The sequence below is a fragment of the Gopherus evgoodei genome, chromosome 3 (assembly GCF_007399415.2).
Source record: "Gopherus evgoodei ecotype Sinaloan lineage chromosome 3, rGopEvg1_v1.p, whole genome shotgun sequence".
Taxonomy (NCBI): domain Eukaryota; kingdom Metazoa; phylum Chordata; order Testudines; family Testudinidae; genus Gopherus; species Gopherus evgoodei.
The window spans coordinates 106036495-106054139 of record NC_044324.1 but is presented as its reverse complement, the minus strand read 5'-3'; positions in this window follow the sequence as shown (position 1 = coordinate 106054139).

The window sequence follows — 17645 nt, the reverse complement described above, 5'->3', positions numbered from 1 at the left end:
GCTACTATTCAGAGAGAGAATATTAAAGATGTGATTCAAATAACTGAGCCAGGAGATTCAAAGTTACAGCTGTCACTTAGTGCCCAATTAATCATTGCCCCATGATCCCGTTGCACAAGTGCAGCCATTGAGCAATACCCTCAGTGCAAAAGGCTCTCTGTACCATAATCTGCCCACAGCAGGTCCCAGCAAAGGGGGCATTCTTGGACAGGCTGGGGATGAAAAGGGGAATATCTAAGGGATTCAATTCTGCATAGAGCCAGTGCAGAAGTGGTGCAAAGTACGGCAGCCATCAAGGTATCAAACTGGTCCACAGCTACTGAATAATTCACTTCTGTTAGCAATGGCACAAAGATAAATTTCTCTGTCGGTAACTTAAGCTGAGGGAGGGGAGAGCACAAAAGGGTGAGAGTGACAGTTAAATCACTTCTGTTAACTTGCGCAAGTCCTGTCTGTGTGCATCAAAAGAAGAGTATATTAAAATGGATTAGCCGTTCATACAAATAAGAACAACATGTACATTTATTTCAGCTGGGAAAAAGTCATTAGGGCAATCTGTTCTCATACTTCATAAGTGAAAGAGAACTTACACAAGGGACAATTTGCCCCAAATATTTAGATACACATACTGTAAGTGTGCACATTATTTTCTTGAGCCTTCAGAAGCATCACAGTTTACCAGACCAAAGCTTTCAGTGTTTGAACAGGCTACCAGAAACCACAGTTTGAAGGAAGGAGTAAAGATTTTACACTCCCAATTTACTTTCTAAACCTACTATTTTTGTCCAAGTTGGGATTCTTTTCCAAATGGTTTTAAATCCCTTTCACATAGTAACGCAAAAATTACCCAGTGAATATGTAGAACAAATGTTGGCTTTAGAGTAAACCAATATTCAGGCATTTCTCCAAAGCCTTTTTTTTTTTTTTTGGATTGTAAAATAAGTTTAATGGTATAGAGCTGTTGCAGTTTAGCATGTGAATGACACATTTTTTAGCACAAGGACTTACACTAATACATGTGTGTCTACCATGTTTCAGACCTGCTCTTTTCATTTGCAGATTGTTGATCAAATCGAGACATTACAGGCTAGTATATTAGTCTTATTGCTATACATGATAATAATAATCATCATCACAATACTTTGCACTTTTACTGGGCTTTTATCAGGCAGGTCTCAAAATGCTTTGCAAACATTAGCTAACCAAGCTTCAAACATTCACATGTTAGAGGTAGCATCACTTTACCCACCTTGGAAATGCAGACTCCTCTGCAGTGGAGCGTGATGGTTGTCTAAAGGCTCAAAGCAACAGCACGCAAGAGGGAATATAGTAGAATGTTGTTTCCAACTGAAATTTCAGTGTGAAATTGAGGTGGGCAGAATCTGGGTACCCAAGATGAAATTTGACCAGGACTAAGGTTAAGACCCCCTAGTCTTACAAAAACTGCCATGGGAACTGTAATAGGCATATACATGGTCAGACTCTCAGCTAGGTAGATGGCCAGTGGGGCTTACTGATATTTATTTCATTTATCTGTTTTTAAATCTTTTAAACATTTACTGAGAAGTATATGGGTGTATAGACAAGTATAGGGCTTGTCTATACAGTGTGTTAATTTACCCTAAGAGTGTGTAAATGCTAGTTGACACCTATGGGTTGCACACTAACTAGCCTCTCTGGACCCTGCTGGCACACACTGAAAGTTCCCTAGTGCACGTTAGTGTAGTTCTGTCTCAAAGAGTATGACATTAATGTGTACTAGAGAACTTTTGGTGTGTGCCAGCAGGGCCCACACAGGCCAGTTAGTATGTGACATGCTAGTGCAGGCTAGAATTTACACACCCCTAATGCAGAGATACCTATAGTGAGTCTGTCATCCTTCCCTCATCTTCCTTCCCCCATTCTCTCTGACTCTTTGATACACCCAAGTGTTGTCTGGTCTTAAATTAGGTCCTGATCCAGCAAGTTGCTTAGTTCCCATCAATTGGGCTACAAGTAGGTACAGGAATTTGCCCATGCAGAACAACTTGCAGGACTGGGGCATTCATCCGTTAAACCCTTCAGGCCAAGGACTGTCATATACTATGTGTTTTTACAGTATCTAGCAGAAATGAGTTCTAATCCTGACTGGAGCTTCAAGATACCACTATGGTATAGCTAAGAAATATAAACAATTGGCACCTCATGACAAATATACCACTTCCACCAGCATGGTACCCCCACACCTTATGCTGGGGCATTAGTTTACTACTAACAGAAGGAGACAGTACCACATCTGGCATCACTGTGGTGTTCTTGGAGGTTTCCGCCCAACCCTATGAAATATGTGGAATCTCACATGATCACAACACAAGGTGGCAGCCTACAGATACAGTAAGTGCCTAATCCTGCTCCCATAGAAGCCAGTTGGGTTTTGTCATTGACTTCAATAGGAAAAGGATTTGGCCCTTGTTCTACTTGCTGATCATCCTTACGCACAATATCTATTTCTAAACATTTAACTTGGTCATTTTGGGGTGTGCAAAGTATGTCCTTTTTGAATTTCAGAAAAAAAAGGAATGTTTTAGTTATTGGAACTTAAAAATCTCCCAGTGATCAGTTTTTCTGTGTTGCTTTTAATTTGAAAACAGATTTAATATAGAATAAAAATTATTATTCCAGTTGAAATCTAAAATGACAAGCTTTTACCCTGAAGTAAATTGCTCCAGAGAAAACAGAGGTTTGTACTGGGAACACTGACTCACATGGAACTAGAACACTGTGATCAGAAATTCTAAGAGTTCTAGAGATTAACATAGCATTAAATCCTTGTAGTTGTAAAGAAGATACAACAATGAAACCTTTTCTGCCCATGACACCCTCTAAGCCCAGTTGCCTTATGTTTCTCCCTTCTCATTTTGTGTGTGTGTGTGGGGAGGGGGTGTTAGGCTTTACTTTTGATTGGGCTCTGATTCTGCCTGCTCTCCTCTTCGATGACTACACTGCTGCCTTCCAAGAACGTCCATACACACTCAGTGAATTATGCAGAGCCACCTTATGTGCCAAACTTGGAGGCGGCATTTGATAAACATTTTTCCCTGCCTGACAGGATATATAGAAACAGCCCAGCTGGACAGACTCTTTGAATAGCGCAGGAGCCTTTTTTTACTTATGGGGTTGAGTTCAGCACTTTAAAGCTGGGTGTATTCTTACCCAACTGACTAGAGTTCCAGTGAAACCCTACGAGACCATGAGAACAGGCCTTAGAGAGAAGTTTATTTTGCTGTCCCCTATTTTACCATCTATATTACAACAAGCAGAGTGTAGTCAATTTTAGACTGGGAAAAAAGAATAAACTACACCTTTAATTTACTGTCTGGCAAAAGCTTGTAAGATAGGTTGGTTTATAGAGGGAAACAACAGACATTCAAGTTTCTCAAAGTCTCTGTAGCAAGAGACGATAGAAAATGCATGCATGTATCAGAACAAAATTCTGGTGGTTCTGAGAAGCAGCACCAGAAACTTCTGCTATCTCTGGTTACTATTAGAGCTATGCAAATAACTGATTTTCTTATTTCAGTGCCTGAACCAAAAAAGTTTTTAAAAAATTTCATTTGGGGTCAAACATTTTTTTTTGTTTGAGTTTTCTTGACCTCTTTAAAAAGAAAATTGAGGTAAAAGTTGAATTGAAAAATCCTTTTGAATAAAAAAAATTATGTTTAGAAAATGTAAAAATGAAATATTTTGATTTTTATTAAAAAATTTTGTTTTATGACAACTGCTTTTGGCAAATTTGACACAAATTTGCAAAATGTTTTGGCCAGTCTGAATCTGCATGAGGGGTGCGGGAAGAAGAGGGCAAAAAAAGTTTTTGTGAGAAGAATTTTGCCCATCTCTAGTTATTGCAAAGGGCCTGTTTTTGGAAAGACAGTCTCCCATTTTGCACGCACAACTTTGCACCAGAAGTTACTTGCACGTGTGTTTCTGCACTATCAAATAATTGTTAAGATGATAGGATTTAGCTATCTAACTATCTCACATGTCAGGGATTAGGTAAATGGTTAAATTCCATCCTGTTTGTCTACAGTTAATCGATCCTAATCTGTATTTGCAAAATTAGACACCTAGATTAGGTCATTTGGAAATTTAGCCCTTGATGTCTAGGTTCTTAAAATCAGTGGATGCTACTACTATCACTGCATTATATTTTTAGGCCCTGGTTCAGACACAAATTCAAAGCGCTGTCTGCACAGCTCTTTTTAGAGCGCTGGCACAAGGCCTGCTAGCCCAAGTCTGTTGACCCTGCCTGGGAGGTTTGCTGCCACAGGCTGTGTAGACATACACTCAGAAAAAGGAGTATGTTCTTTACTCCAACTTAGCTGACACATGAGAGCTAACTCGAGATAAAATTCTGGTGAAGAAAAGGTGGTTTGTAGTTTTCACATGAGTTAATAGATCAAGGTGGACCCTAGACTTCTTCCTTATAGTCTCGCCTTCACTTGCTAACTCTTCGAAAAATACAGTCTTCTTTGTCTTCACTAGGATTTTATCTAGGGTTAGCTAACTTGAGTTAAGAAAACACCTCTTTCCTAATAAAAATGTGCCTTAAGAGGGGCAGCACAGAAAACACAGCAAGGGTAGGAGTGGTGAACCCCCTTCAGAGATGCCCCTCTTAGGGTGTGTTTTCACTAGGTGTGTTGTTAACATGAGTTAGCTAAGGGCCCCCAGCCTGAATTGAACAGTCTTAAGTTATGTCAGTCTCCCTGGGCTACCCTATGGGCTGGAGCACTGCCTGGAATCTCCACAGCTTCATCTCCTGGCAAACCTCTCCCATTCCCTATGCCTGGATTTGCAAAGGGGTCCTCAGTGAAGCCCTACAGGTGTCCCTGAATTGCCTAAGATGGGCAAATCCTGCCCTGGTGTATATAGGGGGTTTTATGCCCTCTTTATGCCATTTCAACTGCTTTACTTGGTGTAAAGGGGCTGGAGTAGCAGTGAAAACCTCACCCCCTGTCTTGATTAGTTCATTGGAGAGGAGCTGAGGGAAAGGGAAGTAAATTGCTGGGAAGGAGCCTGGATGTGAACTTGGGGGATTGTTGGGTACGGGTGGGAAAGGTATAGAACAGGTTTTTTGGGAGTGGAGAGGAGGGATTGTTGGGGAGCTTCCCCTGTGCAGACCTTGGCTGACCCCTATCCTCTCCCATTCAGTCAAGCAATCTGCCCCTGTCCTCATGTGTCCTTGCACCCCGTGTCCACATGTCTCTCCACCCCCACTGAGACACCCACTACATCCATCCCCATGTGACTCTGCACCCCTCTTCCTGTCCCCATGTGTCTCTGTGCCTCCACCCAGCCACTCCCCTGTCCCTATGTAGCTGTGCATGCCCCCCATCACCATGTGGCCCTACACCTTCCTCTCCCCTGTGGCCTTGTGCCTCCACTCCCATTCAGCCTCTGCCCTAATCTCTCCTCCCACACTAGCACGTATGAGCCCCTGGCTGATCCCTCCCCACACAGCAACCCACATTGTCTGCCTCGCCATAGCTCCCGTCTCCTGACCTGGTATGGCAGGCGCTGTGAAGAAGGCAGACTCTTTCTCATCCCTTGTTGGGCAGAAGCTGCTGCTGTGTTCTATCACCAAAGCTCGCTCTAGTGGGGAAAAGGCAGAACTGCAGCAACATTTCAGCAGAAGCTTTTTTCTGCACAAAAAATTTAAAATATGCATGGCTTATTAACTATGCACACGTGCAGTAGTGCAGAACCCCCCTAGGAGTAATAAATGTTCACGGGGATGGGACTTTATTTGCAACTAAAGGACAGTTTGGCTTACTTATATAGCTCTTTTTAAGCAGCGGTTCTCAAAATCAGGCCCTGAGTGAAAGCCTGACCCCATAGATGTTTTGCGAATTGTGTCATAATGGGAGATTTTAACTTCCCAGGTATAGATTGGAGAATAAATGCTACTAATATTGATAGGGACCAGTTATTCCTGGATGTGATTGATGACAGTTTTCTTGATAAAATTGTCACTGAACAAACAAAAGGTGATGCAGTTTTAGATTTGGTTTTGGTGAGTAGTGAGGACATCACAGAACAGCTGGTTATAGTAAATAAATTTGGATAGAGTGATCATGAGTTGATTCAGTTTAAATTAAATGGAAGGATAATCAAAATCAGGTCATCCAGTATGTTTTTTTATTTCAAAAGGGGAGACTTTTGGAAATTAAGAGAATTAGTTAAAGAGTCAATTGGACTGAAGAGCACAAGAACTTAAATGTGGAGGAAGTTTGGAATTTCTTCAGGACAACAGTAAAAAAACTGTCTGAAATTTGCATCCCAACAGAAGGAAAAAAACTTGTAGGGAAAGGCTACAGACCTGGCTGGATGAATAATCACCTCAAAAAAGTTATTAGAAGTAAGCAGGGACCCTATAGGGAATGGAAAAAGGGGTTGATCAGCAAACTGTTGGAATAAAGGGAGAATTGTTAAAAGTCAAGATGAGTTAGCTCTTGCCAAGGAAATGAAAATAAATAAGAGGTTTTTTAGTTATATTCATAAAAAAAGGGAGGATGAGGTTGGGCCATTATGCAGTGTGAATGGGAAAGAGATTAAAGATAATCTAGGTGTGGCCCCAAAACTAAATGTATACTTTGCCTCACTTTTTAATAAGGATGATAATCTGGAACATGTGCATGAAGTCAGGACAGCTGATGGAAATTACCACATCTGAGGTTAAAAAAAAACCAACAACCTAAAGAGCTTAAAACATTCAAATTGGGGGTGGAGGGTGGATAATTTCCATCCCAGAATGCCAAAAAAACTAGCAGATGAGATTGCTACTCTGGTAACAAAGATTTTAATATATCTATCAATTTGGCTGTAGTGCCATATGACTGGAGAACATTGTACCAACATTTAAGAAAAGGGGAAAAGGTGATCTGGCAATTGTAAATCTGTTAGTCTGACTTCAGTAGTGCAAGGTTTTAGAACAAATTGTGAAAGAAAGAATAATCAGATTCATGGTGGTAAATGGTAACGGGAATGTAATGAAACATTGGTTTACCAAAAGTAGTTCATGCCAGACTAACCTGATTTCCTTCTTTGAGAAAATAATTGTTTTTTAGATAAAGGAAGTGCACTAGATCTAATTTACTTGGATTTCAATAAAGCATTTGACATGGTACCACAGGGGAAATTATTACTTAAATTAAGGAAGATGGGGATCAGTACGAGAACTGCAAAGGTCCCAGGTGCTGTAAAGATCCCAAGAACTGTAAAGTGGACAACAAACTAAAGGTGAGACAGCAAGCAGTTGTTCTGAAAGGAGAATTATCTGACTGGAAGGAGCTTACTAGTGATGTTCCTCAAGAATAGATCCTGGGACCGATTTCATTCAATATTCTTATGAATGATGTTGGCACAAAAAGTAGGAGTGTGATAATGAAATTTGCTGATGATACAAAGTTGGGAAGATTGGAATATTATAAGGGAGATCTGGATGACTTTGAAGAAAAGAGTGATAGAAATGGGATGAAATTCAGTCTAATAAGGTCTAATAAGAATTTCTACTATAAGCTGGGGGCTCATAGTTGGAAGCAACTGAGGAGAAGTGAGGCCTGGGTGTGTGGGGAGATCAGAGGATGACTCTGGGTCACCAAAATGATGCAGCTGTGTAAAAGGCAAATGCAATCCTCATTCCCAGTAGATATAGAGAAGTATTGATGCCATTGTACAAAACAGTGGTAAGACATCATTCGGAATACTGCGAACAATTCTGGTCATCCATGTTCAAGAAAGATGTATTTAAACTGGAACAAGAGAAGAGAAGGGGCCCTAGGATGATCAGGGGAATGGAGGGCCAACATTATGAGGATACTGAAAGAGTTTTGCTTGTTTAGTCTAGGAAAAAGAAGGCTGAGAGGGGATTTGATTGCTCTCTATAAATATTAGGAGGGGAATACCAAGACGGGTGAAGAGCAATTTAGGCTAAAGGGCAAGTGTTGGCACAAGAATAAATGGATATAAATTGTCCATGAACAAATTCAGCCTGGAACTTAGAATATGATGTCTAACCATCAGAGTGATAATGTTCTGGAATAACTTGCCAATAGGTTTTTTGGGGGCAAACAACTTAATTAGTTTTAAGAGACAGCTGGACAAGTTTGTGACTGGAATTGTATGATGGGGCTGCTTGTGATGGTGTGGGCAGGGCTCAGCAACTCTGAAGCTCCCTTTTGGTTTATGTCTTAGGTTCCTAAAAGTTCATTTCCTTTCCTCCAGTGTATTCTGGGGGTGGGTTTTTTTGTTTGTTTGTTTGTTTGTTTAATCTCCTTCCTCTGAAGCATATGGGATGGCCATGGTTGGAGATGGGACATGGCTGGACAGGTAGGGACAGAGCTCTGAGGCAGCACCAAGTATTCTCTCTCTCTCTCAGGTACTTGGCTGGCTGATTCATGCTCACATATTCAGGGTCTAACTGATCACCATATGTGTGGTTGGGAAGGAGCTTTCCCCCGGGTCAGATTGGCAGTGACATTGGGGGTGTTTTCACCTTCCTTCTTTGCAGTGTGTAGGTGAGGGTCACTTGTCATGAACGACCTCCAAATGCCAACTGGCAGAGGACACAGATATATATAGGGAAACAAGGATCCCCTGGGTTCACCAAAAGAATGTCATGTAAGTTCTCTAATGAAAGTCTGTGTCATACTGGTCATCATAACCATTGCAGCATATATGTACAGAAAATAAGTGAGTTTTGTATACATGCTGAAAGGTATGTTTCTGTTGTTAAAGTCAGGTCACTCAAAGGTAGTACATCTTAAGACAAACTCTTCTGAATACAATATGGGAGCTGGGAGACACTTATTTCCCTAGTTTACCACTATGGGATTGTGGGTCTTAAAATAGGAATCTATTAGCATACTGAGTCAAATGTTAATTAAAAGCTTGTGGAGACTTCAGAAGGAAATTAACAAGAAGAGGTAAATAGCAGCAGCATGGGACCCTATTTTCAGGTGAACATAAAAGTTCTGGTCTATAAATCTGGGAATGCAGAGATCTGTGAAGACAACTTGCCAACTTGGCTGAAAATACTGGGAACAGGACTTGGGAAAAACTATCATGTAGCAAACAGAGGAGTGTCTTGTGAGTCAAGTTGAGGCTCTGGAAAGCATGTTATGATTTTGTGTTATATGTAACCATTTGTTTCCAGAATTCTTACTGTCATTTGAATCTTTGTTCCTTGACAATAAGCTTAGCGTTGTTTTCACTATAAAAATATGTAAGTGCTGGAGTGGTGATTCAAAGTTGAATCTTTAAGCTGGTGTGCGCTATTCCCTTGGGAGTAGCAAATCTAGGAGCTCTCGGAGTGCCCAGTGGAAAAGGGGACACTTGGAGGACTTGGGGATGGATGTGTGCCTATCACTGAACTATAAACAAAGAGCAACGCCTGTGGGGGCCTGGAAGGCAGTGCTTCTGTTTCCAGAAGCTGATGGAGTCAGAGAGCTGATCACAACAGGCCCAGACAAGATTTTCTCAGCCTTAGCGCAGCTGGTAGGTAGGTGCCTCACAACCCCGGGTATCCCTGGGAACATCACACCAGGATTATCTGGGCATGTCTCACTTAATCATTTCTCTGCCATTGCAGGGGCCTTGGGCACTGGTGCACCTCACACCCTCCTGTTCTCTGCCTGTGGCACATAATAATCTAGTCTTCTGGGGGTTGTAATACTTTGATCTTATTTTGGTTGTTGGGTTTAGTGTGGTATGCTGGGTGGTGACAGTGGCCTGTGATATACTGGAGATCAGACTAGATGATCTGGTACTCCCTTCTAGCCTGAAATTTTGACTCTAACTCCACTTAAACAAGAGTGTCCCCTACCGCGACAGTGGCCCTGACGCAAAGCTGCCTGTCTCTTTAAAGATATTGTGCTAACAAAGAAAAAATATTGGAAGGGATGTTGGAAAAATATTATTGGTGAGGCAATTCTGCTTAAGCTTCTAAATTCCATTTCCATCTCACTTCAAGAATTATGCAAAATAACTGAGGGAGTTCAGAGGCTGTAGAAACTGATGGGAAAAGCCTTTCCTTTCATCTATTTTAGTAAAACTTGCAACTGCTAAAAATGTTTCCTCTTTCCTGAGATGATAATTTTGTCCCTCTTGTGGCATCATCCGGCTCTAGTCCTGTGAGGAGGAAGCTATTTATTTCAGTCCTCTTGTTTCAAGTTGCCTCAGCCCTTAAATTCCCCTCCTAATCCAGCCTTTGCCTCATCTTTCACCTGCCCTGGCACTAACCTTCCTCCATTCACACAGCAAACAGGAACAGAGAACTCCGCAGTCTGAATGGCAACCCACACACAATGGGCTGACATGGGAGCAAAAGTCAGGCTTATTTGTTTGACACCATTTCCACAAGATCAATGCTGACAGACAGCCTCCCACCAGCCCCCTCAGGCAACCAGCATGCTCAGACACTGAGTGCAAGCAGCTGAGAGGATGCCAATGCTCTGGATCTATTACCTGTTGCCTTAGAAACAAACAAAGGGATGTGTGCTTTATTTATTCATAGAGTGATATACTGTGTGCCAAGTCTTTTCTGAAGCTTGGGGGAAGTATTTAAAAAAAACCACCACAAGTTAGAATATCCAATTCCAGGAAACAAGTCAATTCTGCAAGCAAATGCAAAAGCAAGATGCATAAAGATAGCACTGGGTTAGATCATGGACTGTTGTCTTTTTGTTACAAATATTATTAAGTCATGACTGCTATATTCAGAGTAGTTTTCTCTATGACACCTGGGTTACACTGAAAATACATAGCGAATCTTAATGGTGGTACTGGACAATGTTTGTTTTCTCTTGCTTGAGCAAGAACAAAAAGAAGGTTAAGGGGTGACTTGATTACAGTCATGGGAACTGGGGAACAAATATTTAACAACGGGTTCCTCAATCTAGCAGAGAAAGGCATAACATTATCCAATGGATGGAAGTTGAAGCTAGACAAATTCAGACTGTAAATTAGGTGTAAATTTTTAGCAGTGAGAGGAATTAACCATTGGAACAACTTAACAATGGTGGATTCTCCATCACTGACAATTTTTTAAAATCAGAATCAGATGTTTTTCTAAAAGATACTCTCTAGGAATGACTTTGGGGAAGTTCTATGGCCTGTGTTATACAGGAGGTCAGACTAGTTGATCTCTTCTGCCCTTTGACTTTATGTATCTATGAATTCCAAATCAGAGATTTAATTAAAGAAAACTCAAAGATGTTTCCCAGCTCAGATATCAGGCAGGGCTGTGGACGGTCAATGTGGTGTTGGGTTTGTTCCAGAGAAAATTAGATGGTCCAACACACTCTCTTAGGTGAAAGGTTAATTTATTGGTGCAAACAAACAGAATTGCTGAGGTTAAAACAACAAACATGTGGATTACACTCTAAAGTTATCTACAGTTATTCCTGTGCGTAGCCCTAGTCACCCAGAATTAAAAGTAATACCTGAGAATTCTACTTTCTGGCACAAACCGATGTTCTTCTAGCATCTCTATAACCCTAGGGTTGCCTAATCTTCCCTTATTTTCTGTAGACCCAGTTCCATTAGAGAGAGAGTTTTGGGCAAACACAAGTTGAACTTTTAGCTTGTTTCATCGATCCCAATATACAGCAGAGATGGCCCATTCCTAACCTAATCTCATCTCTCTGTGCTGATGCAGTACAATTGACTTCAGCATTCGATAAAGTGTCAAGAGACAGAGAGAGAGGTGAAAAGGACAGAAAGTAACAACAGGAAAGGGAGACAGAACAGGATCCTACATGCCTCTGGGGTCCTGGCAATTGGCTATCCCCACTGATGGGCTGAGGACTGAATGTCATGATGATATGATGACTTTCTGGCCTTGCAGATGAAAAATAAAGTTCCTTAAACAAGAGCAAGGCCTGATGGCCTTCCTCTCTGGAAAGAAATCCTTCAGTCTGGTCTGCTCCCTCTGTCTTGGGGAAGATGAGATGAGTTAGGATGAGACAAGAGCACTCAGATGTGTTGGGATGAGATTTTTTTTTTCAAAGTTTATGTTTAAGAACCCCCAAAAAGGAAAAAAATGGGTGGCATAGTTCATCCCCTCATTATTTTGTTCACCAATTAGGCCTAATATTTGCTAAACCAATTTTAGTCCATTAATTTCCAGAGCCATATCTTATTGTTTATGAAGTCGAGCCTTGACATGGTCCTTAAATCAGGTCAGTAGGCCATTGTTTAGACTAATTCAGTCTTTCTGTCTCCTTTTCGTATCTTTTCCCCTCAACATATGTTATTCTAGGTTATTGTGACATCTTATGAACTTTCACATATTTTTACAGTTGAGCTCACAATCAGAGTAAATTTGTAGGCCCAATTATCGCAACAGGGGATACTGATTCACCAAAAAACAGTATTAAATGGCTGTAGAATGTTGGATACTGTTGAGACGTCTTTGGCTACTACTCTTGGCACACCCATGTGTAGAGTGCCCAGTAAATGCATAGAGAGACCAAGTGAGTGAGGTAATATCTTTTACTAGACCAACTTCTGCTGGTGAAAGAGACAAGCTTATGAGCATCCACAGAGCTCTAAGTTTGTCCCTTTCACCAACAGAAGTTGGTTCAACAAAAGGTATTACCTCACAAGTATCCTGGGACCAACATGGCTACAACAACGCTGCATACAGTAAATGCATAGTCTGTTTATTTTGTTTTTATGTCTAAGTTCCATGACAGATAAGATAACATAGATAAGATAACATAGTCAGGGTTCATTATTTACCTTCTCAGGTGGCTAAAGTCAGGCTTGGTGGCCTCTAAGGATATGTCTATGCAGAGTCTGCATCAGTGAGCCTCCCATGTCAGGTTGACAGACTCAGAGTAGTGAGGATTTGTGCTAGCACTCTAAAAATAGCTGCGTAGAGAGCTCTTTCAAATTGTGACTTGAGCTCGAGCTTGGGCTCTAAAGACTAGGGAGGGGAGCATAATACTGCATCGTCTTGTAAGTATGACTTTGACAAAATTACTCTCACTTGCATGCCGCTAGCACCAGACCTCTTAAATAAAATAGGCCTTTGACTTCACTTCAGTGGGTTTGGATCAGGCCCCAAATTGCTTTCTCAGTAGTGTCATTACTCTCGTACTAATGAGGTATAGCATGAGAAGCGATAGCAGTTATAGCTCTTTTTTTAAAGCCTGTCATATGCTGAAAGGAAAGCATGTGCTTCTGCTGTGGTATAATCAACATTGCACCGCACACTTAAGCCAAAGAGATATTTCATTTGATTTTAAATATATCATAAGAGAGAGGATCCAAAAGTAACACAAGAAGAGAAGTTATGCCTACACACAGGACAATCTGATACACTGAAATGTTTACCGTATAGGGATATGATTGACTTAGACATATACTTGACCTTTGGAAAGCTCTCTTAGGCAAAATACCATGAGAAAATGGGTTTTCATGATGCTGCTACTGAAAACAATGCAAAAGGCTCCTGCCCTTTCTTGGAGCATTTGCAGAAAAAAGGCTTCAAGAATGCTCTAGGTCAGGAAGTTTCCAGCAGAGAGATTCTCAAAATAGCATTTTTTGTGTGTTCAGTAGAAAACTGGGTGACAAATAAAATTCATAAGGGATCCTTTTCTCCATAGCAGCATCATCTTCAAAGGCCAAGGCCTGCTGTGGAGTGAGTGTGACTGTGAACTGTCACATGGGGAAAGAGGAGAAAACCGACAAAAATCAAATCAGTTGACTCCAAATAAGCCATCCTCTCAGAGGCTGCAGGGAATGGCCGGAGTCTGGGCCTACAGAAGCCAGACCCAGATCAATGCAAGGGGAGAAGGAGAAGGTTGAGGTAGCACTCTAGAAGACTGCAAGGCTGAAACAGTACCTAAGGAGGAAAACAGCGCTAGAAAGGGGCAGGAGATGAGACAAACACCTGTGAGGCCTCCCTCCCCAGGAAACTGAGGCTTGTTGTACATGTACTAGGACTATGGGGAAATGGGACTAAAAGCTTTTTGGTGTAGATGATGATAAATTAAATTCCGACACACCCTTTTAGGACAGTTCATATATATCTTCTGGCTCCATTTTTGTTTCTCCACTTTTTTTTTCCTGTGGTGGTTAGGTCATTCTGGCCCACCAGGTGATAGCTTAATGTCAGAGAGTAAGTCCATATCAAGGGCCAGTCATGTTGGGGATTTGGTGACAGCTAGGTCTGGGTGAAGTTTTTGGCAGAAACTTTTTTTCAGGCCCCCCAAAATAAAATAAAATAAATGTAGATTTGGATCAGCCGAAACGTGTTGTGAATTTGTTTGATTTCACTAAGTTGTTTAGGTCAAAAGACAACAACAACAAAACAAACTGAAATCACAAACATATTTTTAAATGAAATGTTTTGATTTTTTTATTTGAAATCACTTTTAATTTCATAATTTGCTTCTATTTTATTAAAGTTACATTTCAAAAATGAAACACTTTGTTTCAAATGAAATGTTTTGTTTGACCTGAAACAATTTTTTCATTTTTGGTTTGCCAAAAACTTTTGAAAGTTTGGTTTTGGGTAGACAGAAAACATTTTTTTTTCTGAATTAGACTGTGAACCAAAAAAATCGGCTATTCACATAGCTCTAATTACAAGATGGTTGTCCCCTGATATGGTTAAAAGAGAGTTCTGTCTTGCAGTGTACAGCAAATAGAACTCAAATGTTTTAGCTATGTATACAGTTTGTGCTACAACCTTGGGCCAAACAGAGCTGTAGTGCAGTTCAAGTGTATGGCTGAAGTAAACATAAGGTCTTTCCATGCTAAAAGATGGTGCTGTGTTTTAACTGTGTCAGGGGATAATTGTGTCGTATCTAGGTCTCCTCAATCTTACAGTATAGGTGGAAGGCAGTTCTGACTAAGTATACTGTACAGAAGAGGGATACAGCATATTTCTTCCCTTTAAGGCCTTACAAACTAAATGTGACAAGACAAATCAAAGACAAGACTTAGGACAAATGTTCTACAGATATAGAATCTGGGGATTAGTGATAAAAAGAAAGGAGGAAGGAATTTGCCTAGAAGGTGATATTTAAAGGGGGTGTTTAAAAGAGTATTTTTACCCATCCTATACCACCCCAAATAGTAAGATATGACAGTTCCTACCCAACTACAAAATAATTAAAGGCCTCTCTGAGTGTGGCACTTCTGATCCTGTATGTCAGAAAGTCAAACTGTGGCCCTGTTGTGTAAAAGGTGTTGGTTGAAGGGACTGGGCCCAAATATTTTCTTTTCCGTATCAAGGTTCTGTCCTTCCCTGTCCTTACTGTGACAGGGTCAGGCCAGATGGCTACAGGAAAGTGACAGAAGGCAGATATATTAGCCCCAGGTTAAGTAGGTCCTCTTTCCCTGGGTAAGGAAACAGAGAAGATTCCGGAACAATCAGGAACTTTCTGGAAACAAGGCAGACAGGCTGATTAGAACATGTGCAGCCAGTCAAGAAGCTGCTAGAATCAATTAAGGCAGGCTAATCAGGGCACCTGGGTTTAAAAAGGAGCTCACTTCAGTTTGTGGTACGTGTGTGAGGAGCTGGGAGCAAGAGGTACAAGGAGCTGAGAGTGAGAGGGTGTGCTGCTGGAGGACTGAGGAGTACAAGCATTATCAGATACCAGGAGGAAGGCCCTGTGGTGAGGATAAAGAAGGTGTTTGGAGGAAGCCATGAGGAAGTAGCCCAGGAAGTTGTAGCTGTCATGCAGCTGTTACAGGAGGCACTATAGACAGCTGCAATCCACAGCTGGAACCCAGACTAGAGGGCGGGCCCAGGTTCCCCCCAAACCTCCCAACTCTTGATCAGACACAGGAGGAGTTGACTCGGACTATGGGTTCTACCAGAGCGGAAGATCACTGAGGTGAACAAATCCACCAATAAGCGCAGGACCCACCAAGGTAGAGGAGGAACTTTGTGACGTTACCCATTTTCTGGGATTTTTTCCCTCCAATTCTTATAGCTTTAACTCTTGAGAAGCAGTGTTGCCCAGTGAAGAGGGCACTGTTTGGGATCAGGAAACTAGCATTTTACTCCCAGCCCCGCCTCTCTGTTCCTCTTTTATTCCCCCTCAGACCCCTTGTCTGGCTTGTCTGTTGAGATAGTAACCCTGTGGGACAGGGATGTCTATTACTACTTATAAATTTCATTAATAAAAACATACACACAAAATCCCAACCCCAATTTTTGAACATACATCCACTGCCTTTCCTCCAAGGATGTCAAAGCACTATGCCACACTGGGCAAGTCGTCTTATACCCATTTAGATAGGGACACTGGTGCACAGGAGGTTACAAGATGTGCCTAACGTGACACAGTAAGTTAGTGACTGAAGAACAGAACCCAGTTCTGACTTCTAATCCCCTGCAGTAGGCTGAAGTCATACTGTCTCCTAAGGAGGAGCAAACAGAGGCTTATATCTGAGACACAGCTTTTGCAGTAGGATGGTGACAGATGCTAAATGTTCACGAACATCTTTCCTGTAACCAGCCTGCCAGGTTGGTTCATAACATCTGGCCAGATGGAAAAGTTGCAGCTTTTCACAGGCCTGCAGCTGACATCCAGAAGCACTACCATGATGACAGCTTGCTTTAAACCCTTCCCTGTGCATAGACAAGGTTTCTGCTTCCCAAGATTAAAGATGTCAAACCAGGCCCCAAGGGTTGTATTGTCAAGGGCAAAAAATACACATGACCCAACCATTGTGAACTACTGCCGGGCACTCTGGATACCCATGAGAAACTCTGCAACGTTAGCTTCTCTGCGTCACAGCAGCGTGCAAACCGGGGGCCAGTTTAAAAATACTGCAACTGCTACAGATTTCCCAGGCCATATATAGTTCACACATCTCGCAGTAGCAGGAAGTTGTTACAAAGACACACAGAGAAACAGAAGGGAGAAAGCAAGGGATGCGACTGTCCGTGTGCAACAAAATGGACTAAAAATAATCTTGTCACCAAAACAGCTCCATAGAAAGCTGCAGTAAGGAGGCCTTTGTTACTCATCTGCTGTGTCAGACAAACCAACAGAGTGCCCGATCTTCTGTTCTAGGCAGAGGACAGGAAGGAAGATCTTGTTTCCTGTAAACAGAGAGAGAGAGAGATTTATAGCTATTATTGTTTTGACAACGGAAGGGCTCCCTGAAGTTTGCTCAGCAATTCATTCCTGATAGATACCAGGTCTGAGCTGCTGGCTCTCTAGAGAAATATCTCCTATGGTGGTAGTGTGGGAAGGGACACTGAGGAGAGCTGAAAGCTTTGATGGCTTTGCATTAGTTGTCTAACAGTATAAAATGTAATCCTGAGCAGTCAGATGCCATATTACCAAAATGGAATGCAGCCCGTGCTTTTTTGAATGCTTTGAAATAAGTCTCATCTGCCTGCAGTGGGCAGGTTGAATCTTGACCTGAAAATAAACCAAATCTGTCAAGCCTTACTTTGGTGAAACAAGAATGTTTATTCTGTTCACCCCTCCACCTCCCAGCAGTCCACTGTGACTTCCAGCTATGTTTTTACACTGACCTTCCTTATATCCATTGTGTAGAGAAAGCAGCAAAATACCAAATGTTCTGTCTTGACACATATCTCCTCGTCCACCTTATACCAGGTTTGGGCCTTTTTG